The sequence below is a fragment of the Anomaloglossus baeobatrachus genome, chromosome 3 (assembly GCF_048569485.1).
Source record: "Anomaloglossus baeobatrachus isolate aAnoBae1 chromosome 3, aAnoBae1.hap1, whole genome shotgun sequence".
Lineage (NCBI taxonomy): Eukaryota > Metazoa > Chordata > Amphibia > Anura > Aromobatidae > Anomaloglossus > Anomaloglossus baeobatrachus.
Genome location: NC_134355.1, coordinates 519076149 through 519103716, shown reverse-complemented (window position 1 = coordinate 519103716; position 27568 = coordinate 519076149). Strand labels below are relative to the sequence as shown.

Genomic DNA, 27568 nt, shown 5'->3' with positions numbered 1-27568 from the left:
CACAGCCATATAACCCCATTAGTACAGAAACACTGCATTGAAACCCTCATCAGTACAGAAATACATCACCAGAACCACAAGCAATATATGGTAGATCAATTGTAGTGTCAGGTCATCCCCATATACACTTGTATTGCATGAACCTACAACTTCCAGTACATCCTTAACAATGGTAAGGAGATACCGGGAGTTATCAGTCATCATCAATCAGCAGTCATAGAGGACCAAAGGAGAAAAACCAAACAAGAGGTCTATACAAAAAAATATTTTATTAAATACATACAAGACATAAAAGCTGTTCTGGAAAAATGGGGCGTCACAGAGATCGTATACAGACTAAGTTGATCACTTTATAAAATGAAAAGTCAGGTAATGTTTATACATAAGGTAAAAGCAAAAGTTCTATAATAAACACTGAAACATGCCTGACAGAGAACAAATTAGTATGTGAGCAGATGGTAATAAAGTGTCGAGTACAATGAGGTAGTTTGGGAAAAGAGGTATTGGTATGTGCATGAATCTAGAATATTAGTGGGTACAGGCAAAGTTCCCCAAATTCACATATATCGATTATATCAATTGCAGCCAGGTGAGAATACTGCAAGGGAATGAATAATCACTACCAAGAACATGTACATATGATTAATGGCAGCTGCACCTGGAACATAAAACGAGGGCTGATAGGTCCATATATGGATTAAAGATATATATAGAGAGAGCACACAATGGCACATAAAGCCATTACAGTCAGGTAAGAATACTGCCGGAAGTGAGTAATCACTCACAGGGGCATGTACATTTGGTAAATGGCCACCGCACCTGGAACCAAAAGACCAGAGCTGACAATCCCATATATAGATTAAAGATATATATAGATAGCACACAATGGCAGTAAAAAGGACAAAATATATATACCTCTGCACTCAGCAGCAACGGATCTGTAGCTGTGACGTCCACCCCGACGTGTGTTTTCGGCGCCACCTTCTTTAACCCTTGAATCATGTTTACTCTAACCACTACTAGATATATTTAGCATAACTATTTTTGTCATGTCGCTAAAGGTTTAGTATTTTTCTTGAACATTTTTGTGATACGGTCATACAGGAGCCTCAGTACTGATGAAAATTAGTCCCTATCACAAATAATCATTTACATCCAGGTACCTTATAGATGACGTTGTCTCTGATACTCGTCATCTCTTCCTTAATCTTGTCCAGACAACATGATGACTGTTCACATCCACAGCTCATCTCTGCAGTCTTCCATCTTTTCCGGTCTTCTGCAGCACATCCTTGCACGATACCCTTAAAAAATAGAAGAATGATTATAATACTCTAATATAAAAATATCTGCCCTATGCTATGCCCCTGAATAAATAATTTCCTCTCACTATATATATAATATGGTGCACTCACTGTCCCTCTAATGGTACATGCCCTCCACACTGCCCTCTCCTTTCCATACTGAATCCACTCTTCACACTGTCCTCTACACTGTGTCCCCCTATAATGCCCAGCTTTTATACTGTGTCACCTTATCACATACCCCTCTGCACTATGGCCTCACAATGTCCCCCAATGCTGCCCCTTCTGCATACTCCCTACTACCCAGTCTCTATTTTGTGCCCCCTGATATTTCTCTCATCCCATACGGTCTCCTCACTACCTCCGCACTCAATCTCCCTCACTCTCCATACTATGTCCGCAAACATTCCTTCCTCGCTCCCCATTCATGCCCGCTTGCTCCCCATACCGTGTACTCAAAATTCCCCTCTTTCTCACATATAGTCCGGAAATACTGTGTTCTCAAAATTTCCTTTCCCCATTTGCTCCCCATATTGTGTTTGCATCATTTCCCCCCTCGCTCCCCATACTATATCTGTATAAATTTTCCCTTCACCCTCTCTCCCCATAGTGTATAATATATATATATATATATATATATATATATTTATATATATATATATATATATATATATAATATCCCCTTTCCTCACCCTCTCTCCATATACTGTGTGGCCATACATACATTACACCTACCCACCCTCCCTCTCTTCATACTGTGTGGCCATATATACTTCCAATATACTTCCACCTCCCCACCTTCTCTCTCCATACTTTGTGGCCATACATAATTCACCCAGCCAACCATCTCTGCCCTTACTGTGTGGCCATATATACATCCCCCCTCCCCCTCCCCCCATACTGTCTCCATACATAAATCCCCCTTCCCCACCCTCTCTCCCCATACTGTGTAGCGATATATACTTCCTCCTCCCCACCCATACTGTGTGGCCATATATACTTCCACCTCCCCACCCTCTCTCCTCATGCTGTGCGGTTATTTATACTTCCCCCACACTGTGTGCGCATATATACATTCTTCCTCCCAAATACTTTGGGCAAATATATAATATATATATATATATATATATATATATATATATATATATATATATCCCTTTCCACCCCCTCCACCCATATACTTTCTTCCCCTCCCCCTTTCCCTCTCCTATAGCTGCATATATATTCCTTCCCTCCCCCTCTACTGTTGCCACATGTAAATTTCTCCCCTATCCATCTGCTGTGGCTTCATATATATTCCTCCCCTGCCTCTCTAATGGGGCCACATATACATTCCTCCCTCTTCCACTACTGTGGCCGCATGTAATTCCTCCCCTTTTCCTCTACTGTGGCCACATACACATTACTCACCCTGACCGTATACCGTGGCTGCATATACATTCCTCTCCCTCTACTGTGGTCGCATATACCTTCCTACCTCTCCCCACATACTCTGGCCGCATATACGGTACAGACCAAAAGTTTGGATACACCTTCTCATCTCTAGAACAACTGTTAAGAGGAGACTTTGTGCAGCATGCCTTCATGGTAAAATAGCTGCTAGGAAACTAATGCTAAGGGCAGGCAACAAGCAGAAGAGACTTGTTTGGGCTAAAGAACACAAGGAATGGACATTAGACCAGTGGAAATCTGTGCTTTGGTCTGATGAGTCCAAATTTGAGATCTTTGGATCCAACCACCGAGTCTTTGTAGAAAAGGTGAACGGATGGACTCTACATGCCTGGTTCCCACCGTGAAGCATGGAGGGGGAGGTGTGACGGTGTGGGGGTGCTTTGCTGGTGACACTGTTGGGGATTTATTCAGAATTGAAGGCATACAGACCCAGCATGGCTACCACAGCATCTTGCAGCGGCATGCTATTCCATCCAGTTTGCATTTAGTTGGACCATCATTTATTTTTCAACAAGACAATGGCCCCAAACACACCTCCAGGCTGTGTAAGGGCTATTTGACTAAGAAGGAGAGTGATTGGGTGCTACGCCAGATGCAAAGAAGAGGGGAGCCAGCACTGCTCATGAATGGCATGCAACAATGAAAAAATAAAAAGTGTAAAATTCACAAATTCATTCCTACTGAAACAATTCAATGAGATTTTTTGCAAATTATTGATCAATGATTTGAGCCCCCCTGGCCCGTCACGGCAAATCTCTATAGGAGGGTCCCTACACTATGTTACAAATTAATATCGCACTATAAGGTCTCATATAATGACTTGAACAGGACCATATAAGAACACCACTTACCCGGGGAATGTCAGAACCGCTCCCATGCTGCAAGGACTAGAGATGAGCGAACCGGTCCCGGTTCGGCTCGAGGTCGGTTCGCCGAACGGAGGTCCCGTTCGAGTTCGGCTCGTCGAACGTTCGACGAACCGAACTCGAACTGCATAGGAAACAATGGCAGGCAATCACAAACACATAAAAACACCTAGAAAACACCCTCAAAGGTGTCCAAAAGGTCACAAACAACTCACAACACAACACAAACACATGGGAAAGTGACAAGGACATATACTTATGCAAAAACAAAAGAGCTGGACAAGGAAAAAGAGGAGGAGACACAGATATAGGCATGGCACGCCCTTCTAAAGTCATGTAAAACACCGCAAGGTGACTCCAAGCGGAGTCTCCCTTTTTTCCAAAAATTGGGCCACACAGACACCCACCCCATCAGTGGCAGCACTTGTGCCCTAGTTGCAAACAGGATGTTTTGATTTGCATCAAGCACATTCAAAAATACGCCATAATTAACCGTCTCCAGCATGACACCGGGGTAGGTAGATAAAGTCTTTGCTGAACCATGACTTGTTCATCTTGGCTTCTTTTAAAAACAATGTAAGCAAGGGTTACTCCAAGCGGAGTCTCCCTTTTTTTCCAAAAATTGTGCCCCACACACACCCACCCATTCAGTGGCAGCACTTGTGCCCTAGTTGTACACTTCACAGCTAGATTTGCATCAAGCACATTCAAAAATACGCCATAATTAACCGTCCCCAGCATGACACCGGGGTAGGTAGATAAAGTCTTTGCTGAACCATGACTTGTTCATCTTGGCTTCTTTTAAAAACAATGTAAGCAAGGGTTACTCCAAGCGGAGTCTCCCTTTTTTTCCAAAAATTGTGCCCCACACACACCCACCCATTCAGTGGCAGCACTTGTGCCCTAGTTGTACACTTCACAGCTAGATTTGCATCAAGCACATTCAAAAATACGCCATAATTAACCGTCCCCAGCATGACACCGGGGTAGGTAGATAAAGTCTTTGCTGAACCATGACTTGTTCATCTTGGCTTCTTTTAAAAACAATGTAAGCAAGGGTTACTCCAAGCGGAGTCTCCCTTTTTTTCCAAAAATTGTGCCCCACACACACACCCACCCCTTCAGGGGCAGCACTTGTGCTCCAGTTGTACACTTCACAGCTAGATTTGCATCAAGCACATTCCAAATCCACAAGCATTTACTCTCCCCAGGATGACACAGGGGTTGTAAGTTCCTTCTGGATCCATGACTTGTTCATTTTGATGAACGTCAGTCTGTCCACATTGTCACTGGACAGACGCGTGCGCTTATCTGTCAGCACACACCCAGCAGCACTGAAGACACGTTCAGAGACAACGCTGGCAGCTGGACACGACAAAATCTCCAAGGCGTAAGTTGAGAGCTCTGGCCATTTTTCTAGGTTTGAAGCCCAAAAGGAGCAAGGCTCCATTTGCAAAGTCATGGCATCGATGTTCATTTGGAGATACTCCTGTATCATCCTCTCCAGCCGTTGACTATGTGTCAGACTTGTTGTCTCTGGTGGCCTTGCAAAGGAGGGTCTAAAAAAATTATGAAAAGATTCCATAAAATTGCTGTTACCAGCACCAGATACGGTGCTACTGGTACGTGTAGACTGTTGAAGATGACGAGACCGTCCCATGTTTGTCAAGTTACAACTGGGAGATTCACTCCCTGCACCTGCACGGTTGTTTGGTGGAAAAGCGGATCTAAGATCGAGTAACAGCATCTGCTGATACTCCTGCATACGTGCGTCCCTTTCTATGGCTGGAATTATGTCACAAAATTTGGACTTGTACCGGGGATCTAATAGTGTGGCAAGCCAGTAGTCATCATCACTTCTAATTTTGACAATACGAGGGTCATGTTGGAGGTAGTGCAACAAGAAGGCACTCATGTGTCTTGCGCAGCCATGCGGACCAAGTCCACGCTGTGTTTGTGGCATAGAGGTGCTAACCATTCTTTCTTCCTCTGACATCTCCCCCCAACCTCTTTCAACTGAAATTTGACCAAGGTCTCCCTCATCTGCTGAGTCTTCCATGTCCATGGACAGTTCGTCCTCCATTTCTTCATGTCCTCCTCCACCTTCCTCAACATCTCGCCTGCTACCATGCGCCCTTGTTGATCCCTGTCCCCCATGCTCCCATGCCTGGCGCCTTGGTGATGATGAACGTCTGGACCTTGGTGATGTTGTGTCTTGCGCATATGAATCCTCCTGTAGTTCATCCCCTTCCTGTTGTCCCACCCCCTGACTCCGAATAGTGTTTAGCGTGTGTTCCAGCATGTAAATGACTGGAATCGTCATGCTGATAATGGCATTGTCAGCGCTAAACATATTCGTCGCCATGTCGAAACAGTGCAGAAGGGTGCATAGGTCCTTGATCTGAGACCACTCCATCAGGGTGATCTGCCCCACCTCTGCATCTCGTTGGCCCAGGCTATACGTCATGAAGTATTGCACCAGGGCACGGCGGTGCTGCCACAGTCGCTTTAACATGTGGAGAGTTGAATTCCAGCGTGTCGCCACATCGCATTTCAGGCGATGAACCGGCAGGCCGAAAGACTTCTGGAGCGATGCAAGTCGCTCAGCTGCGGTGCTTGAACGGCGGAAGTGAGAAGACAGTTTTCGTGCCCTGTTCAGAAGGCCATCTAGGCCGGGATACTGTGTTAAAAATTGCTGCACGACAAGGTTCCACACGTGAGCCATACAAGGTACGTGTGTCAACTTGCCCAGGCGAAGGGCCGCACCCAGGTTTGCAGCATTGTCGCACACGGCCTTACCAGGCTGCAGGTTGAGTGGAGACAACCATTTATTAAACTCGGACCGCAGAGCTGACCACAACTCCTCAGCTGTGTGACTCTTATTCCCAAGACATGTCAAGCTAAAGACCGCCTGATGCCGTTGCGCTCTGCTGCCAGCATAGTAATGAGGGGTGCGTGATTCCTTCTGCGCAGTGAGAACGCTGGTGGCCTGACCAGGCAGGCTTGGGGTGGAGGTGGAGGACCCAGATGAGGTGGAGGATGCAGAAGCAGTGGCGGAACTTGGACAAACAGAGGATTGACACACAAGTCGTGGGGACGGCAAGACTTGTGCAGCAGACCCTTCACCATCTATCACCATAGTTACCCAGTGCCCAGTCAGCGACATGTAACGTCCCTGTCCATGCTTACTGGTCCAAGTATCGGTGGTGAAATGCACCCGTTCATACACAGAGTTTCTCAATGAAGCGGTGATGTTGTGTGCGACATGCTGGTGTAGCGCGGGCACACCTTTCTTGGAAAAGTAGTGGCGACTAGGCATCTGGTACTGGGGCACAGCGACAGACATAAGGTCTATAAAATCCTGTGTGTCCACTAGGCGGAAAGGCAGCATTTCTGTAGCCAACAGCTTACAGAGGGATAGAGTCAACCTCTTAGCTTTGTCATTTGTCGCAGGAAATGGCCTTTTATTTGTCCACATCTGAGGGACAGAGATCTGGCTGCTGTGTGTAGACGGTGTTGAGTAGGGTGTCCCTGGAAAAATGCAGGTTTGTGAGGAAAGTGCAGGCGGAGACATGATGTTGCCTTCATCCAAAGTTGGTGCTATCGATGTCTGAGAGAGCTGTACACACTCACTTGTTTCCCCTTCCAAAACAACTGACGACCTACCAAGCAAACTGCCTGTTGCGGTTACAGTGGTGGAAGTTGTGGGTGGAAAAACAGGTGTGACAGCTGTCCCCACAGTCCTAGAAGATGACGAGCGCGCGGATGCACTGGAAGGGGCAGGCGGTGGATGGTTCGCTCCGCTAGGCCGCATTGCAGCACGGTGAGCTTCCCACCGGGCCATATGATATTTATTCATGTGACGATTCATGGAAGAAGTTGTCAAACTGCTGAGGTTTTGACCTCTACTAAGAGAACCATGACAAATTTTACAGATCACATAATTTGGGCGATCTTTTTCTATGTCAAAAAAGGACCAGGCTAGGCAAGGCTTAGAGGCCATGCAACCTGTTGATCCACCCCGAATAATGCTCAGAGGCAGAGTGGTGGCTGAGGATGCAGTTGTAGACGTGCTACAAGTACTCCGACTCTGTCCAGGAAGGCGCAAGGTAACTTCGTCATCAGTTGCATCCTCCTCCACCACCTCTGTTGACCTCCTCGAGTGCCTGACTGTGGGTTGACAGTAGGTGGGATCTAGAACTTCATCATCAATTGTTGTGTTTGCACTCCCCTCCCCCTCAGACCGAGCCTCTTCTTGCCCTGACCGAATATTTAAGTTGTCATCCCAATCGGGTATCTGAGTCTCATCTTCATCAGTATGTTCCTCATTGTCTATAACCACAGGTGTTACAGTTTGTGACAAAGGGTCAACATTATGCTCCGAAACTTGGTCCTCACGGCCTGAATCAGAGTCACAAAGGTTCTGGGCATCACTGCAGACCATTTCCTGTTCTGTACTCACTGTAGCTTGGGAGCAGACCTCTGATTCCCAGGCTATAGTGTGACTGAACAGCTCTGCAGACTCAGCCATCTCAGTTCCACCATACTGTGCAGGGCTGATGGAGACTTCAGAGCTGGGAGAAATCAAGTTTGATTGGGATGACAACTCAGAGGACTGGTGTTTTTTGGATGCGGTACTTGAAGTGGCTGAGAGGGCACTTGTTGGACCACTTGAGATCCATTCAAGCATTTTCCTTTTTTGCCCATCATCTACCTTTGTTCCTGTTGTTCGTGTCCGTAAAAAAGGGAGCACATCGGATTGTCCACGGTAAGTAGTAGACATCTTACTTTTGCTGGTAGATGGTCTATCTTCAGCAGATGATAATGGAGCTTTGCCACCTTCCCCACGGACAAAACCTTTTTTGCCTTTTCCACCACGCCTCTTCCCCTTTCCACCAGCATCTGTCATTTTGCCACTCATGTTGATTGCGACAAGATTGTGGACTGAAAATGTGGTAGTAAAAATTGAGAGGTGGTGTAGATTGCAGTGGTGGTCTAGCTTTATTAACAGCAGAATAATAAAGAATAAATATCCCTGACAATGCAACTACGGCCCTTAAACTGGCAGCAAACATTGCTAGTATAATGGCTTAGTTATAATGAGTTGGAGTGTGCAATGCAGATAGAGGTGCTGCAAATGTCTTTGCACTAGTGTGACTAGACAAATGTCCAATAGCCACGTTTAGGATGCCACTAGGTACACTGAGTGTTTGCTAGTATAATGGCTTAGTTATAATGAGTTGGAGTGTGCAATGCAGGCAGACGTGCTCTGCAAATGTCTTTGCACTAGTGGGACTATAGCAAAGTCCAATAGCCACGTTTAGGATGCCACTAGGTACACTGAGTGTTTGCTAGTATAATGGCTTAGTTATAATGAGTTGGAGTGTGCAATGCAGGCAGACGTGCTCTGCAAATGTCTTTGCACTAGTGGGACTATAGCAAAGTCCAATAGCCACGTTTAGGATGCCACTAGGTACACTGAGTGTTTGCTAGTATAATGGCTTAGTTATAATGAGTTGGAGTGTTCAATGCAGGCAGACGTGCTCTGCAAATGTCTTTGCACTAGTGGGACTATAGCAAAGTCCAATAGCCACGTTTAGGATGCCACTAGGTACACTGAGTGTTTGCTAGTATAATGGCTTAGTTATAATGAGTTGGAGTGTGCAATGCAGGCAGACGTGCTCTGCAAATGTCTTTGCACTAGTGGGACTATAGCAAAGTCCAATAGCCACGTTTAGGATGCCACTAGGTACACTGAGTGTTTGCTAGTATAATGGCTTAGTTATAATGAGTTGGAGTGTGCAATGCAGGCAGACGTGCTCTGCAAATGTCTTTGCACTAGTGGGACTATAGCAAAGTCCAATAGCCACGTTTAGGATGCCACTAGGTACACTGAGTGTTTGCTAGTATAATGGCTTAGTTATAATGAGTTGGAGTGTGCAGAGGACAGGAGGGTACAGTGCCAGGATTGTGGGGCTCTGGGTAGAGGAATGGAAGCCTGCCTTTCTATTCCCTCCTATTCCCTCCTAATAGGGAAATGCAGGGAGGAAATCCCTGACCTTGGCTACACAGACGCTGTCGCTGTTTTCAGGACCTGTCACCTTAACTCTGACCCTGCCGGTTTGAGCCCTTAAAAGGACTGCTAGAAAGTGCTCTCCCTAAGCTGTCCAGCGCTGTGTATGGAGCGCATACAGCTGTATCAGCGATAGGACTCAGGACGGAGCTGCGACAGTGATGTCTGACACCAAAGACGCAGAAGAGATAATGGCGTCCTGGAGGAAAATGTCCGGTTTTATAATGCAGGGACATGTGACATGGACATCCTATCACACATGCCGTTGCTTCTCTGGCTAAAAGTCCACTTAGCTGTGTGTGTGTCTGGGATTGGCTGACATGCTGGCCCGCCCCACTACACGCGCGCGCTTAGGGAAGGAAGACAAGGAAAAAAAAAAAAAAAAAATGGCCATTATAGAAACAGCAGTGATCTGAAGGCGCTGTTCACGCACACTATACACTGAAATGTCATAATAGTGTGACTTACACTATTACAGCGGAAACCAAGCTAGGAATTAGCTGTTTTTTTGCTGCTAGAACCGTTCTCAAACGTTTCTAGAACTATCGAGCCTTTGCAAAAAGCTCGAGTTCTAGTTCGATCTAGAACAGGCCCCAAAATCACTTGAGCCTAGAACTGGAGAACCTCGAACCACGAACCGCGCTCAACTCTAGCAAGGACTGACAACTGCGAATAAAGGCAGCCCAGGTGCAAGTGTGTGTGGCAGAACCACACACACCAGCACAATGTCAGAAATGGCCCTCACAGTGCCAGACCAGCAAACATGGATGAAGGGCGGAACAGCCTCAGGCAGGTGGTGCTTAAATAATGATGCCTATGGATCAGGGGGCGGTGGCTGTGTGTGAACAGGCACCAACATGAATTTTGATGGCAACAGAAGGAATTTGCAAACCACACTGGGCGTGCACGGCAAGGTGGCGGTCAACCACCGACCAGTAAACGCAAAGAAGAGGGGAGCCAGCACTGCTCATGAATGGCATGCAACAATGAAAAAATAAAAAGTGTAAAATTCACAAATTCATTCCTACTGTAACAATTCAATGAGATTTTTTGCAAATTATTGATCAATGATTTGAGCCCCCCTGCTCCGTCACGGCAAATCTCTATAGGGGGGTCCCTACACTATGTTACAAATTAATATCGTACCATAAGGTCTCATATAATGACTTGAACAGGACCATATAAGAACACCACTAACCCGGGGAATGTCAGTACCGCTCCCATGCTGCAAGGACTGACAACTGCAAATAAAGGCAGCCCAGGTGCCAGTGTGTGTGGCAGAACCACACACAGCAGCACAATGTCAGAACTGGCCCTCACAGTGCCAGACCAGCAAGCATGGATGAAGGGCGGAACAGCCTCAGGCAGGTGGTGCTTAAATAATGATGCCTATGGACCAGGGGGTGGTGGCTGTGTGTGAACAGGCACCAACATGAATTTTGATGGCAACAGAAAGAATTTGCAAACCACACTGGGCATGCACGGCAAGGTGGCGGTCAACCACCGACCAGTAACACCGACCTGACATTGTGCTGGTGTGTGTGGTTCTGCCACACACACTGGCACCTGGGCTGCCTTTATTCGCGGTTGTCAGTCCTGGCAGCATGGGAGAGGTTCAGACATGTCTCGGGTAAGTGGTGTTTTCATATGGTCCTGCTCATTATATGAGACCTTATGGTACATAATAATTTATAATATAGCGTTAGGGACCCCCCTATAGAGATTTGCCGTGACGGGGCAGGGGGGCTCAAATCATTGATCAATCATTTGCAAAAAATCTCATTGAATTGTTACAGTAGGAATGAATTTGTGCTTCATTGTTGCATGCCATTCATAAGCAGTGCTGGCTCCCCTCCTTTTTTCTTGCTACGCCAGATGACCTGGTCTCCACAGTCATCAGACCTGAATTCAATCGACATGGTTTGGGGTGAGCTGGACCACAGAGTGAAGGCAAAAGGGCCAACAAGTGCTAAGCATCTCTGGGAACTCCTTCAAGACTGTTGGAAGACCATTTCCGGTGACTACCTCTTGAAGATCATCAAGAGAATGCCAAGAGTGTGCTAAACAGTAATCAAAGCAAAAGGTGGCTACTTTGAAGAACCTAGAATATAAGACATATTTTCAGTTGTTTCACACTTTTTTAAGTATTTCATTCCACATGTTTTAATTCATAGTTTTGATGCCTTCAATGTGAATCTACAATTTTCAGAGTCCTGAAGATAAAGAAAACTCTTTGAATGAGAAGGTGTGTCCAAACTTTTGGTCTATACTGTACATTCCACAGGAATGAGGAACAACATCGTACCTGTCGCTGCAGTTAAATTATGGAAATGACCGACACTACACAGATCACCGATTTTTGACGCTTTTGCGATCGTTTATCGGTGCATCTAGGCTTTACACGTTGCGACGTCGTTACTGGCGCCGGATGTGCGTCACTTTCAATTTGACCCCGACGATATTGCAGTAGCGATGTCGCAACGTGCAAAGTACCCTACCTCTTGAAGCTCATCAAGAGAATGCCAAGAGTGTACAAAGCAGTAATCAAAGCAAAAAGGTGGCTACTTTGAAGAACCTAGAATATAAGACATATTTTCAGTTGTTTCACACTTTTTTAAGTATTTCATTCCACATGTTTTAATTCATAGTTTTGATGCCTTCAATGTGAATCTACAATTTTCAGAGTCCTGAAGATAAAGAAAACTCTTTGAATGAGAAGGTGTGTCCAAACTTTTGGTCTATACTGTACATGTGGCGCCCCTGACCTGGTCAGGCACCACTGAGTACTGCACCCATGCTGGGAACAGTACAACACAGGTAATCCAGAAGGCTGACCGGGGTGTGGTACACAGGCGCATAGTGATCAGGTCTCACACATGTACCCATGAGAGGACCCCTGGGGATCCCAGGAGGGGGAAAAGCCTTCACCTTCACTGGAATAGTGGAGGGGGCCAAAAGCCTCCATCTCCTCTCAAGGGGTGTGGTAAGAGAGTCTGGTTGCTAGGTGGCGTAGGCAAGAACAGGAGAGGAGGGGCAGTGAGCCAGAGCAGTGTAGAGTCCAGGGAGCTCGAGTGAGGAGCAGATCCCTGGGGCTGTGCAGTCTGACAGCGCCCGCGCAGTGGCTACTGACGGGGGAGAACGGTCAACTAGGAGGGCTACCCGAAATCCATCTTCAGCTAAAGAGAGAGCACGGAGTGGGAAGTAAGGAGACTGCTAGAGAGTACCAGGCCCAAACGGGCGGCAGATCCCGAAGCGGAGATAGATCCAGCTTTCTTTTGCTAAACCTGCCGGTGTGGGGCTCTCAAAGCCCACGCCACAACACTACAAAAGCCGCAGCCACGTAGCCACAGTTAGGGCCCATAGGTCACAGGAGGCAAGCAGCTGGAGTGGCCTGGTCCAGGCGACAAGCAAACGGCAACCGAAGGGGAGAGAGGCTGCAGCATCTTCCCTGGGTGACCCCCATAGGGACTCAAAGTCGGGGTTACCCCAAACCACCAAGGGCTAAGGAAGGCGAGTTAGTAGTCACCCTCACAAGTCAGCCTGAAGGACACCTGGTTCCCACTTGGTTCATCCCAGCTACGCCCGGGTCACTCACCCTGCCATCAACTGTGAGTAAAAACCCTGAAAGACATCCTGCCTGTGTTGAGTCATTCTGCGCCTTGTAGTTCTACACATCTACACAGGGCCCTGGGGCTTGCCTCACTCTCAGGGGGCTATTCCAACTAACTGCACTCACCATCAGCCCCAGGCATCCCTCAACCTGCAGTGGCGGTCCCCCCCCACTGACCGCAATACTGAGAGTGGCGTCACGACAAGAAGAAGATCTCCTACCTGTGACAGATCCAGCCGAGTGGAGTCCCTGAAGGTAATGCACCGACACTACACCTGTGGGGCTTCACATCTGGCGTCACGAACAGGATAAGGACTAGACCTGTTCAGACAGGTGACCATGTGCCTGGGCGGTCCGCTTGAAAAATTGGAAGCGCCGCCATATTGCCACCATGAAAAGCGCGCTGAAAAACAACAGCAGCCCGCGCTGGGAGAAGTTACCGCCCACGAAGAGGTGTGGCTACCCAGAGATCCCCTGCAGAGTTCTGACCTCGCTTGTGAAGAGAGCGGAAGCGTCCAGAGACGGCGGGAAGGAAAGAGAGCCACAAGCCTGCTGCTGCAGAGAGAAGAAATGGAGTCCGGACGTGGATACCCAGAACCAGGCTCTGCTGCCTGGTGGTGCCGGGAGCTTGCTATCTTCTGCGATCAGCTGGAGGCCAGGATTATGCGACAGCTCAGAGAGAAACACATGGAGCTTCTGGAGATGGCTGCGGCGGTTCGGACCTACGAGGAGGGAGCCGCGCGACGCCTGCCAGATCGAGCGGCGACGACTCAGATCCCGATGGTGCCACCGATGGGTGAGTCCAGAGTTGCCCCGGCCAGCGCAAGTGCTCCGACCCCTGCTGCTACGACCGCGGTCCCAGAAGAGGCGCCTGGCGCGGCGACGCTGAGCGAGGCCGCAGCCACGCTAGGTGCGGCCCGCCAAATCCAGGCCGCCGCAGCGACACCCCGCCTGGCCCGCAAAGGTCCGACTGCCACGGCGATACTCATCCGTGCCGCAGGTGTGACGCTGACCCAGGCTGCCACCCTGCTGAGCCCAGTCCGCCAAGACCCCACCGCAGCAGCGACGCTCGTCCGAGCCGCAAGTGAGATGCTGAACCAGGCCGCAGCCCCGCCAGGTGCGGCCCGTCAAGCCCCGATCACTGCAGCGATGCCCAGCTCCACCTGCACGGACCCCATCGAGGATGCGACGCCAATTCAGACCGCGGCTGCAATGCCCAGTCCGGCCCGCCAAGAACTGGCCGCAACAGCGACGCAGATCCAGGCCGCCGCCATACAGGGCGCGGCCCGCCAAGAGATTGCATCACCATTTACCCCGGCCTGCAAGGCCAGAGCAGACACCGCTCCCCAGCCTAAGGAAGTCCCTACTAGGAAATCCCTGATAGGTGAAGACTCCGCATACTGGCAGCTGAAGGCTGACCTGGAGGCCAAGTTCCCACAGGAGATGGTGGACCGATACATGCTCCCTCCGCACACCCCTAAGGCAACCCCTGCAGCAACCACGCTGAAGAGTTCACCGCCTGGGCCAGCTGAGGAACACTCATCCCCGGCGCTGCCACGACCAGAGTGCAGCGAAGAACTAAGGGGGAGAGGAGGGCAAGAAGCTGAGGAGTTGCCCCCGGAGCCAGCAGCAGTGCTAGTCCCAGAGCCGGAGATGCTGCCATATTCCCGCTGGGACGAGGAAGACCTGACACCTCCTGCTGACGAAGAAGACCTGCCCAACCGCCCTACCTGGGAGCTTGTAAGCTGCACTTCGCAGAATCCAGCCCGCAAGACACAGCGCCGCAGCAGAACTCAGTTTTCCCCTGCACCGCCATCCCCAGAGCAGAGAGATGACATCACGGCCAGAGACCTACAAGAAAAAAGGTTCCTGAGAAGAGCCAAAGCACAGGTCCGAGGACCCCTTTGCAGAGGAGTAGTGGAGGACTTCAGCCTCAAGTCAGGATACGGGTTCATCGTAGCACCTGGTATCAAAGAAGGCATTTTTGTCAATAGGAGAGACGTCAGAGCTAATCTGCCCAGAGGACACCCTGGCAGAAACTTAAAGATGGGAGACTCCGTACAGTTCACCATGCACCAAGGAGAAAGAGGGTGGTATGCGCTAGATGTAGTGCCATGTCCCAAAGAAGAAGAAAGAAAAGACAAAGGACCTACTGACGAGACAACTACAGATGAGGAAAAAGGTCAAGAAAGCAACAGGTGCCGCAGCCCTACAGGCCCAAGCCCTGGTGAAGAGGAGTCTGCATAAGTTCAAGTAAAGTACAGCAAGTTTTGACCAGTTTGGAAAGTTTGTTTTGCAACGTTTTAAAGTTCAAGAATGTGCCCACATAAACTATTGTGAGAAATAAACCTTAAGGCTATGAACTGGCTATAGCCACAAACTCTCGCAGTGTAAATAGTTACACCAAAAGGGCACCACCACCACCAGAGTCAGCCTGTTTAGGGGCTTGGCTCGTCTGCAACCAGGAGGAGCCCGTCCGTATATAGGGCCTTGGCTCGCCTGCGACCAGAGAGCATGCCTGTTTAATGGGCCTGGCTCTCCACCACAAAGAGGGTACCTGGTCAGCACCAACTGTGGAGGCCGCCTCTACATCCTGCCAGAAGTGGCTGAAGGCGCGGATCCACCAGGCCAGGTATACCCTGAAACCACCAGCCCATGAAAGCCGCCTCTACATCCTGCCAGAAGTGGCTGAAGGCGCGGCCAACGTGAGAGGGTTTTGGGTGGGTTAACGGACTTGTGGGTGGAGGGTGGTGATGTATGGTACCTGGTGCTTTTAAAAATGTTTTACATGTTTTAATGTTTTATGCATTTTAAAATGTTGTCTTGCAGCCCGAGGACGTGCTGGTGATAACTAAGGGGGAATGTGGCGCCCCTGACCTGGTCAGGCACCACTGAGTACTGCACCCATGCTGGGAACAGTACAACACAGGTAATCCAGAAGGCTGACCGGGGTGTGGTACACAGGCGCATAGTGATCAGGTCTCACACATGTACCCATGAGAGGACCCCTGGGGATCCCAGGAGGGGGAAAAGCCTTCACCTTCACTGGAATAGTGGAGGGGGCCAAAAGCCTCCATCTCCTCTCAAGGGGTGTGGTAAGAGAGTCTGGTTGCTAGGTGGCGTAGGCAAGAACAGGAGAGGAGGGGCAGTGAGCCAGAGCAGTGTAGAGTCCAGGGAGCTCGAGTGAGGAGCAGATCCCTGGGGCTGTGCAGTCTGACAGCACCCGCGCAGTGGCTACTGACGGGGGAGAACGGTCAACTAGGAGGGCTACCCGAAATCCATCTTCAGCTAAAGAGAGAGCACGGAGTGGGAAGTAAGGAGACTGCTAGAGAGTACCAGGCCCAAACGGGCGGCAGATCCCGAAGCGGAGATAGATCCAGCTTTCTTTTGCTAAACCTGCCGGTGTGGGGCTCTCAAAGCCCACGCCACAACACTACAAAAGCCGCAGCCACGTAGCCACAGTTAGGGCCCATAGGTCACAGGAGGCAAGCAGCTGGAGTGGCCTGGTCCAGGCGACAAGCAAACGGCAACCGAAGGGGAGAGAGGCTGCAGCATCTTCCCTGGGTGACCCCCATAGGGACTCAAAGTCGGGGTTACCCCAAACCACCAAGGGCTAAGGAAGGCGAGTTAGTAGTCACCCTCACAAGTCAGCCTGAAGGACACCTGGTTCCCACTTGGTTCATCCCAGCTACGCCCGGGTCACTCACCCTGCCATCAACTGTGAGTAAAAACCCTGAAAGACATCCTGCCTGTGTTGAGTCATTCTGCGCCTTGTAGTTCTACACATCTACACAGGGCCCTGGGGCTTGCCTCACTCTCAGGGGGCTATTCCAACTAACTGCACTCACCATCAGCCCCAGGCGTCCCTCAACCTGCAGTGGCGGTCCCCCCCCACTGACCGCAATACTGAGAGTGGCGTCACGACAAGAAGAAGATCTCCTACCTGTGACAGATCCAGCCGAGTGGAGTCCCTGAAGGTAATGCACCGACACTACACCTGTGGGGCTTCACATACATTCCTCTCCTCACCCTCGCCCCATACTATGTCCATAGATACTTCCTTCCTAACCCTCTGTTGTTCCTCTTCGGTGTTTCAGCTCTAATAGAGAACTTACCACGAGCACTGTTTGCTGCCTTTGCGACACCGACGACTGATGTCAGCTGACCTGATCTCACTGTTGATGTCACCCTGACCTGGAAGTATCAGCGTTCAGGGTTAACTTGTACTCCCATCTGGCAGACACAAGTACAATTGATCACAGGGAGCCGCGCGCTGCACTTTCTCAGAGAATAGCCGGCTTCAACTAGAGGGGCTGCAAAATGCAGCCACCAGTGAGACTCTCAGAGCGCTGCTCCAGGCGGCCCAATGGCACCCCATGACAGATACACCTGGGGCACAGGCCCTGCTAGCCCCCTTTAGATACGCCTTTGCATATATGTCTAATGTATCAAAATATATAGTAAATTAATCTGATTGTCAGAATTGTAGTTTTTATCTTCTGCAACAACATAAACAATGTAATAACAAGTGTACCGCCCCTGCAGCAGTCAGACTGCTCGGATCCGGGGTTACTGTGGCACTAGGGTCTCCGGACCCGGGGGCTTGCAGCCACTCAAAAATAAAGGGGGCTATTTACAGGGGATAAGAGTTTGTGACCCCACCCATGGTTCGTGGTAAAGGGAGTACCGCCGCTGCCGATGGGAGTACGCAGGGAAGATGGAGTGGGGCAGCCAGATGATGTTCCCTCCACGGGTAGGGGAGACCCTGGAACTCTGGATGGTGGAGGTGTAGGGAAGCATGGTGCAGGCTATGCGGGCAGACCAGACACAGGAGAGGGCAGCGTACTCCCTCAGGCCGTGTTGGTGTTGATGCAACCATTAAGCAGACTCTTTCACAGGAGTAAACCAAGTCGCTGGGTGCCAATGCCACTTCAGGTGAGCTCGTCCGGGAGTCCGCTCCTGTTGGTATTGCTGATGATCTGAGACCTGCCTCCATGCACTAGTATTTAGATGTTCTGAGTGACTCCTCGGCTTGAAGCTGTCGGGGTCCCGCTCCCTACGGGTAAATAAAGCAGCTGTGCTCTCGATGCCTGACATTTGGGACTTCAGTGGGCCGCATAAGCTGGAAAGCTCTATCCCCCTCGTCGTGTTGGTGCCTTCGATCTCCGAGCTCTTGGGGAAAGTTCACATAGAGACTATCCTCCACAGGTGAATTATCAGGTTGCGTGAAGCTACTCCCTGATCTAGGGTCCAGTACCCCGCCGTGCTCGGTACGGGTTCGGTTACTAGATTCTCCGGTGCCGACCGTTCTCCAAAACTAAATCTGGCCACCCTTCTCCAATTTCCTGCAACCAGGTCTCCGACTCCTCTGGTCTCAGACCACCGTCTGCGACCTAGCCAACATCTCACAGGGAGCTACAACTCCCTCAGCTTCTCACTCTCTGAGGGCTGCCACTCAACTGACTATGTCCCTCCCACTAGTTTGCCTGACCCCTAGTTCAGCTTGCCCTTTTCCAGCTAGACCACCCACTGGTGTGCCTGACAGGGTGTGGTGTGAGGTGTGGCTAGGATTTGGGTGCTGATGGAAGCAATATCAACAGTTAGGATCTCAGAACCATGGAGGGTGAGTTCTGCACCATAAGGAAAGGGGTGCAGTTCCCTGTGACACCCTGAATAGGTCAGGGGCATCACACAAGCAATCAAAACAATGCATATACCCCAAAATAATATAAATAAAAACATCAGATTGGGGTGCAAATAACAAGCCCTCAAATAGCTACATAGTCGAAAAATTAAAAATGTTACGGCTCTCAGAAAGTCGTGCTACATGAAAGATTTTTTTTTTACAAAATTAATGATTTTTTTATACCACTTACTTAAAACAAAAAGTACATTTGTTTGGTATCAACGTTATCGTACTGACCTGGAAAATCATACTGCCAGGTCAGTTTTATGGTAAAATGAACACTGTAGATGAATACAAAAATAACAATTGAAGGGTTTCACTTTTTTTTGCTTTTTTTCCACACTTGCAATTTTTCCCCTGCTTATCATTACATCACCTAGTATCATAGTATCATAGTATCATACTTTTTAAGGTTGAAGGGAGACTCTAAGTCCATCTAGTTCAACCCGTAGCCTAACATGTTGATCCAGAGGAAGGCAAAAAAAACCCCCAATGTGACAAACAAGTTCCAATGGGGAAAAAATTTCCTTCCTGACTCCACATCCGGCAATCAGACTAGTTCCCTGGATCAATACCCTGTCATAAAATCTAATATACATAACTGGTAATATTAAATTTTTCAAGAAAGGCATCCAGGCTCTGCTTAAATGTTAGTAGTGAATCACTCATTACAACATCATGCGGCAGAGAGTTCCATAGTCTCACTGCTCGTACAGTAAAGAATCCTCGTCTGTGATTATGATTAAACCTTCTTTCCTCAAGACGTAGCAGATGCCCCCGTGTTCCAGTCGCAGGCCTAGGTGTAAAAAGATCTTTGGAAAGGTCTCTGTACTGTCCCCTCATATATTTATACATTGTGATTAGATCCCCCCTAAGCCTTCGTTTTTCCAAACTAAATAACCCCAAGTTTAATAACCTGTCTTGGTATTGCAGCCCACCCATTCCTCTAATAATCTTGGTCGCTCTTCTCTGCACCCTCTCCAGTTCAGCTATGTCCTTCTTATATATCGGTGACCAGAATTGTACACAGTATTCTAAGTGCGGTCGCACTAGTGACTTGTACAGAGGTAGAACTATATTTTTTTCATGAACACTTATACCTCTTTTAATACATCCCATTATTTTATTAGCCCTGGCAGCAGCTGCCTGACACTGTCCACTAAAGTGAAGTTTACCATCCACCCATACACCCAAGTCTTTTTCTGTGTCTGTTTTACCCAGTGTTCTACAATTAAGTACATAATCATAAATGTTATTTCCTCTACCCAAGTGCATGACCTTACATTTATCTACATTAAACTTCAATTGCCACTTCTCAGCCCAATCCTCCAATTTACATAAATCTCCCTGTAATATAAAATTATCCTCCTCTGTATTGATTACCCTGCCGAGTTTAGTATCATCTGCAAATATTGAAATTCTACTCCACATGCCCCCAACAAGGTCATTTATAAATATGTTGAAAAGAAGCGGGCCCAATACTGACCCCTGTGGTACCCCACTATGAACTGAGACCTAGTCCGAGTACGTACCATTAATAACCACCCTTTGTTTCCTATCACTGAGCCAGTTTTTAACCCAGTTACACATATTTTCCCCTATCCCCATTATTCTCATTTTATGTACCAACCTTTTGTGTGGCACCGTATGAAAAGCTTTTGAAAAGTCCATATACACAACATCCACTGCATTTCCCTGGTCCAGACTTGAACTTACCTCTTCATAGAAGCCAATCAAATTAGTTTGACAGGATCGATCCCTCATAAACCCATGTTGATACTCTGTCATAAGGTTATTTTTCTTGAGATACTCCAGTATAGCATCTCTCAAGAAACCCTCAAGGATTTTACCAACCGTAGAGGTTAAACTTACCGGCCTATAATTTCCCGGCTCAGTTTTTGTCCCCTTTTTGAATATTGGCACCACATTTGCTATGCGCCAGTCCTGCGGTACCGACCCTGTTATTAAGGAATCTGAGAAGATTAAAAATAATGGTCTATCTATCACAGAACTCAATTCCTGTAGTACTCTGGGGTGTATGCCATCCGGGCCCGGAGATTTGTCAACCTTAGTGATTTCGAGGCGGCAGCGTACTTCCTGCTGGGTTAAGCAGGTAATATTCAAGGGTGAATTTATGGTACCACTGGTCATGTCATCTGCCATGGCATTTTCTTGTATAAAAACCGTAGAAAAAAAGTCATTCAGCAGGTTGGCTTTACCCTCATCCCCTTCCACCATTTCACCAAGACTATTTTTAAGGGGGCCAACACTATCGCTTTTCAGTTTTTTACTGTTTATGTAGTTAAAGAATATTTTAGGATTATTTTTACTTTCTCTCGCAATGAGTCTCTCTGTCTCAAACTTAGCTAACTTAATTTGCTTTTTACATATTTTATTTAATTTTCTATAATTATATAATGCCTCATCACTACCTACCCTCTTTAATTCTTTTAAGGCTGTTTTTCTTTTATTGCTTCCCTTACAGCTCTATTTAGCCATAGGGGTTTCCTCCTATTTCTAGCATGTTTGTTCCCATAGGGTATATTTTCTGCACAAGCCCTATTCAGGATGCTCATAAAAGTCTCCCATTTGCTTTGTGTACTTTTATTACTTAGTACATCATCCCAGTTTATTGCACTAAGATCATCTCTCAACCGTTTAAAATTTGCTTTCCTGAAGTTTAGTGTCCTTGTAGCCCCTCTACTAGACATCTTACTAAAGAATACATGAAAACTTATTATTTTGTGATCACTATTCCCCAAGTAACCCCCAACTTGTATATTTGATATGCGGTCTGGCCTATTGGTTAGTACAAGGTCAAGTAGTGCTCCCCCTCTTGTGGGGTCCTGTACCATTTGTGAAAGGTAATTATCTTTCATTGTTATCAAAAATCTATTTCCTTTGCTGGAACTGCAAGTTTCTGTTCCCCAATTTATATCAGGATAGTTAAAGTCCCCCATAATAATTACCTCTCCGAGACTCGCTGCTTTATCAATTTGCTTTATGAGGAGATTCTCTACCTCTTCCATAATATTCGGCGTCTTATAACACACCCCTATCAGTATTTTATTATTCATTCTCCCCCCTTATCTCCACCCATAGGGACTCTACATTCTCAGTACCCTCACATATGTTGTCACGCAGGATGGGTTTTAAGGATGATTTTACATATAGACACACACCTCCCCCTCGCTTATTTGTACGGTCATTCCTGAATAGGCTATAACCCTGTAAATTAACAGCCCAGTCATAGCTCTCATCCAGCCATGTCACTGATATCCCCACTATATCATAATTTTCTTCCAACAATATTAATTCTAATTCCTCCACCTTATTTGTGAGGCTTCGGGCATTAGTGTACATGCACGTTACGTATGACTCTGTACCTGTATTCCTGCTTACTGTATTGACTGTCCTAACCCTTCCCCCCGTACCACCCCCAATTTCATTACTTGTGCCCTGGTCACTATCTGCACTACATTCCCCTTCTATAAAGTGAATACCCTCGCCCCCCATTCCTAGTTTAAACACTCCTCCAACCTTCTAGCCATTTTCTGCCCCAGCAGAGCTGCACCTTCCCCATTAAGATGCAGCCCATCCCTAGCATAGAATCTGTAGCCAACTGAAAAGTTGGCCCAATTCTCCAGGAACCCAAAACCCTCTTTCCTACACCAATTCCTGAGCCACCTGTTAACCTCCCTGATCTCTCTTTGCCTCTCTGGTGTGGCTCGTGGCACAGGTAGTATTTCCGAAAATACCACCTTTGAGGTCCATGCTTTAAGCTTACAACCTAATTCCCTGAAATCATCTTTAAGGACCTTCCACCTACCTTTAACTTTGTCATTTGTGCCAATGTGTACAATGACCGCTGGGTCCTCCCCAGCCCCTCCCAGTAATCTGTCAACCCGATCAGCGATGTGCTGACCTCGAGCGCCAGGAAGACAACACACTGTTCGGCGATCCCTGTCTTTGCGACAGATTGCCCTATCTGTCCCCCTAATAATTGAGTCCCCCACTACCAGTACCTGTCTTGCCTGCCCTGCACTCCTATTCCCCCCCTTACTGGAGCAGACACTCCTCTGGCGTTCAGAGGTCATGCCTTGCTGCAGCAATGCTACCCCTGTAATGACATCCCCCTCATCTGCCAAGTTTGCAAACCTATTGGGGTGTGTCAGTTCAGGACTAGCCTTCCTAGCACTTTTCCCTTTACCCCCCTTTCTAACTGTCACCCAGCTACCTACCTCACAGTCCTGACGCTCCCTACTACGATCCTCCCCCACATCTGACACAGCAAGCTGCTGCTCAGTGAGCAGCAAACTCCTTTCCACATTGCTAACGCATCTCAGAGTTGCCAGCTGCTCATTTAGATCCAGTATCTGGGCTTCCAGACGTGCAACTTGCGCACATCTCGAACAACAGTATGCACCCTCGAACGGCTTTTCAAGGACTGCATACATGAGACAAGATGTACACTGGATCGCATTAGCAATAGTGGAGCACATTTTCTAATGGAGATAGCACTAAACAAATGTTAAGTAATTAAACAACTAAATACAAACAATTCTACTCACACTTACTTTTGCTCACACTTTGCTGACTCACGCTCACAATGAAGAAGACAGGCTAAAATTCGTGCGCCTAGCGGCGCGCGGTTTTCAGAAGTCTTCCTTCCGGATGTAACGGCCAAAACCCGGTTCTCCTTGAGCTCGCGGTGACTCTTCACTTATCCCAGAAGGCACTGGGAATATGCAAATTATCCTCGCAAGACTCCTTCCCTGACCTAATAAAATGAATGGTTTAATTCAAAAGTATAACTCATCCTGCAAAAAATAAGCCCTCGTATGGCTACAGCTCTAGAAAAATAAAAATGTTATGGCTCTTGGAATAAGGGCAGGAAAAAAACAATACATGCAAAAATGAAAAATTGCCCGGTCCTTAAGAGATTAAACTAAGTGTTTAATCATTAGGACATTGATGAGGAGACTGGATGATGATGTCGCACCACCGTTGTAAAGGATGATTCCAGATATATTAATAAAAGGGATTTATTTCTACGCGTTTTGGAGAGCCACCCTCTCTTTCTTCAGGACAAAATCCCATTTATCATACCTTCCTGAAGAAGGAGAGGGTGGCTCTCCAAAATGCGTAAAATCACTTTTATTAATATAACTGGAATCATCTTTTTACAACAGCGGTGCGGCATCAACACTCAGTCTCTTCATCTGTTTCCTCTACTTACATGTGGGGCTGCAGCAGTCGTGTGACACATATTTTATGCAATTGATTCTGACTCACACAACCCTCAAAATGTGAGACTTTCTAGTTTCGTTTAAGACCCTATTTACGCTTCCTCTTATCTTCCAGCACTTCACAATTAAATCATTAGGACATTATCATTGCTGTGACTTAAGGTGGTGTCACACACAGCGACAACGACAACGACGTTGCTGCTATGTCACCATTTTCTGTGACGTTGCAGCGACGTACCGTCGCTGTCGCTGTGTGTGTCATCCAGCAACGAGCTGGCCCCTGCTCTGAGGTCGCCGCTCGTTGCTGAATGTCCAGCTTCATTTTTTGGTCATCGCTCTCCCGCTGTGACGCACAGATCGCTGTCTGTGACAGCGAGAGAACGACGAAATGAAGCGAACAAGGAGCCGGCGTCTGGCAGCCTGCGGTAAGCTGTAACCAAGGTAAACATCGGGTGACCAAGGTGGTTACCCGATATTTACCTTCGTTACCAGCCTCCGCTGCTCTCACGCTGCCAGCGCCGGCTCCTGCTCTCTGCACATGTAGCTGCAGTACACCGTGTAATTAACCCGATGTGTACTGTAGCTAGGAGAGCAGGGAGCCAGCGCTCAGTGTGCGCGGCTCCCTGCTCTCTGCACATGTTGCAGCACAGCGACGCGTGTCGTTATGATCGCTGCTTCGGCTGCTGTGTTTGACAGCTAAGCAGCGATCATAACAGCGACTTACAAGGTCGCTGCTACGTCACAGAAAATGGTGACGTAACAGCAACGTCGTTTTCGCTGTCGTTTAGTGTGAACCCAGCTTAACTGGCTCATGCAATGTTGTTCAACTCTGCTCCTCTTGTGATTAGCAGCTCACTATCTATAGAAATGAATATACAAAGCCCGGAGTGGGCGATGGCAGCTTTCTCAGCTCTGCTGCATGGCTAAATCTAAAAACTTTGATTATATCAGAAACGCTGCACCCAGCAATCTAAAGGCCCCGTTACACGCGTCGATTTATCGTGCGATCGCATTTGCGATCGCACCCGCCCCTATCGTTTGTGCGTCACGGGCAATTTGTTGCCCGTGTTGCACAAAGTCGGTCACCCCTGTCACACATACTTACCTCCCGAACGACCTTGCTGTGGGTGGCGAACATCCTCTTCCTGAAGGGGGAGGGACGTGAGGCGTCACAGCGACGTCACACAGCGGCTGCCCAATACGAGCAGAGGGGCGGAGATGAGCGGGACATAACATCCCGCCCACCTGCTTCCTTCCTCATTGCCGGCGGGACGCAGGTAAGCTGTGTTCATCATTCCCGAGGTGTCACATGGAGTGTTGTGTGCTGCCTCAGGAACGACGACCAACCTGCATCCAGGAATGTGACCGATATTTTGAAAATGAACGACGTGTCAACGAGCAACGATAAGGTATTTTTGCTCGTAAACAGCTGTAGCTGTCACACGCTACGATATGTCAAACGATGCTGGATGTGCATCACGGAATTCGTGACCCCGACGACATATCGCCCAATATATCTTAGCGTGTAACGGGGCCTTTAGTGATCAATCATTGGAATCAGAACCTCCTTGCATGCTGCTCTCAAATAAGGTAGCAAAAGCATGCTGACAGATTCCATATAGCAGACTGTTGATTAGTGATTAAAAAGTCTAAATGCAAAATACAATGTGTTATAGTCATTTTAAAAGCACTGTACATGCTCTAAAGATATTTTATCAACATATTGAAAATCATAAAACTCTTAATAAACTATTGAACTAATAACATATTGGTGAAGCAATGAATATCAGAAAATCTTAAGTAATGCACATTTAATACTATTAAATTCTATAATACTGTTGTGATACAAAGAGTATTAAACTGACTTACGTATTTGATGCGCCCTCTTGTGGAAAAATGGTTTCTTACCTTGGAGAAATTACTACTTGTTATAAAGGGATCCTATAGAGTTGCAGGAATCTTTATATCCGTAGCGAGGAGCTATTTTAGAGACAAGAAAACAAAGCATTATACAAAAGCTAAAATGTGCTTTAAATCCTGACGTCCTTATTAAATATTCTGTCTGAAAACAATCAAAGGAAATAATTTAAAGTAAAGAGAGAAATATTACCAAGAGTATAGACACACTGATAGAATGCAAGAGAATGAGAAAGCAGAGACAAATGGGGAAGTATCTGTTTTTTTGCATATGTTGATATAATTCCACTATGCTTACACAATTCTTATTTCCTGTAGTTTAAGCAACAGAACACATATTAAGGCTACTATTTGTTGTCACTTAGGACTAATGCCTGGATACAAACTAAGCAGACCCTAGAAATGACCAAACATTACGTCATTTATGTTTTTCAAGAACCGAGTGATAAATATTAATTAAAAAAAGGTTACGTTATTTTATATAGTGTTTAACCTTCTAATGCCGTACACCCTTCAGAAAACAGGTGTATGATATCCAAAACAGAGGAACTCAAACATTAAAAAACTTTATTCAAAAAACACTGTAAAAAGATACATGCTAAGGGGATATGCAGAATCCGAGCAGACGATGGCTTCTATGGGTCTAATCAGCATGATGTTAGCGCACTTCCTGTTAGGCCTCTGCCACACTTACGTGACAAAACGTAACGTTTTTGTCACGTACGTGTTAAAGGGGTGGTTTGTTCCCCGTGTGCCGTTTTTGTGGCACGTACGTGTTCTCCATGTGTTAAACGTAATAACACACGGAGAACGGAAAGCCCCGCCTACCTGCATCATCCGGTGCTGTCTGTGGTACTGAATGACAGCGTCCGGCCAAAGCCACGCCCCGCTGACGCTGCTTCCAGCCCCCAGTGAAGAAGAAGCGTTGTTCAAATTCACTGGGGGACGGATGCAGGGGACAGCCGCGGCAGAGACTGCAGGTATGGTGGAGTTGAGTATGTGTTTTTATTATTTTTAACCTGACACGTGTCTTTCTCCGGCGCGTGTCACACGGGCCCGCATCCACACTACATCCGTGTGGTAAGGGTGCGGGCCGTGTGACACCCGTGCTGTTGGAGCAACACGGACATGTCAGCGGTTTTAAAAAACGGACACATGTAAGTACGGAACGGACACACGTTCCGTTCCTGAATACTTATGTTTGTCCAAAACAATAACAATACATAGGACCACGTGGGCCCGTGTCTCCGGTACGTGAAAAAAAAAGGCACACACGTACCGGATGCACGGATGTGTGTCGCAGGCCTTAAACAAACTAATAGATATGTTATGGGGATACAATACCTTAAAAAAGTGTTCTTACCTAGTAAACCTTTTTACATTTTTTTCACGTTAAACACAAATTAAATTT

The 27568-nt window shown here is 47.5% G+C and overlaps 1 protein-coding gene across 7 annotated transcripts in view; it reads right to left on the bottom strand.

Annotated features, from left to right (window-relative positions):
- Positions 1–26418, bottom strand: part of LOC142295483 (cysteinyl leukotriene receptor 1-like) — a 50001-nt gene extending 23583 nt beyond the window's left edge. For 2 of the 7 annotated variants that reach the window (XM_075338584.1, XM_075338588.1), the window contains exons 1-4: positions 26351–26418; positions 26149–26220; positions 23569–23771; positions 1164–1304 (exon numbers count right to left, since the gene is read on the bottom strand). The gene's annotated coding sequence lies outside the window, so the exon portion shown is untranslated. The remainder of the gene's footprint in view (positions 1–1163; positions 1305–23568; positions 23772–26148; positions 26221–26350) is intronic. The other 5 variants (XM_075338582.1, XM_075338587.1, XM_075338583.1 and 2 more) reach the window with 3 other exon arrangements.
- Between the last annotated feature and the right edge of the window lie 1150 nt (positions 26419–27568).